This window comes from Strongylocentrotus purpuratus, unplaced genomic scaffold (assembly GCF_000002235.5).
Source record: "Strongylocentrotus purpuratus isolate Spur 01 unplaced genomic scaffold, Spur_5.0 spur5_scaffold_18, whole genome shotgun sequence".
NCBI lineage: Eukaryota > Metazoa > Echinodermata > Echinoidea > Camarodonta > Strongylocentrotidae > Strongylocentrotus > Strongylocentrotus purpuratus.
In genome coordinates, this window is record NW_022145603.1 from 24195258 (window position 1) to 24195984 (window position 727).

The window sequence follows — 727 nt, forward strand, 5'->3', positions numbered from 1 at the left end:
TTTAAATATATCTTTATATTCCGTTAGAAGAAAAATTGTAAACAATATAGGTTATTCATGAAAGTAGAAAATTACTATAAATGTAATTGGTAACAAATAAAATTCTAGGCAAAATACTGACAGGTTTCTTAAACTTCAAAATAAACAGAACTCTCTCCCTCTCTCCTTAAATGGAATTCACAAGCAAAAACATTTAAGAGAAAAGGGATAGATAATTAACTCTCTTATTTCTCAGTCTTGCTCTCCCTCATTCCCTCTCTTGCGCTCTAACTCAATTCTCTAAAATGTATTCACAAATATTACATGTATAGGGTAGAACAGTGGAGAATTATCATACGATAACCGAGGTCAAGAATTCGCCGTTCTAGTAATTACCTGATGCCAAAGTCTGCGAAGAGCTAGAAGGCAATAACTCTTATTATGCACAATGATTTGAGTAACGTCCTTGTGGTTCTCTGCTAGCTTTCGCCGGTCTAAATTAAATGCGCGGGTGTATGTGTTTTCTTATACAGGAATGTGACGTACGTTATACCTATTCTAAACTTATAAAAATGGTGTCACTGGAATATATTTTCATTCGGTAAACGATTACCCAATATTGAAAGACTGCAATATCTTAGTTTCAAACAGACCAGCTTAAAGTGAAAAAGCTATCAGCTTTTACAGATCACTTTTTGACTATTTTGTCAAAGATTTCAATTTAGAACCAAACAAAACGGAAGGTAGG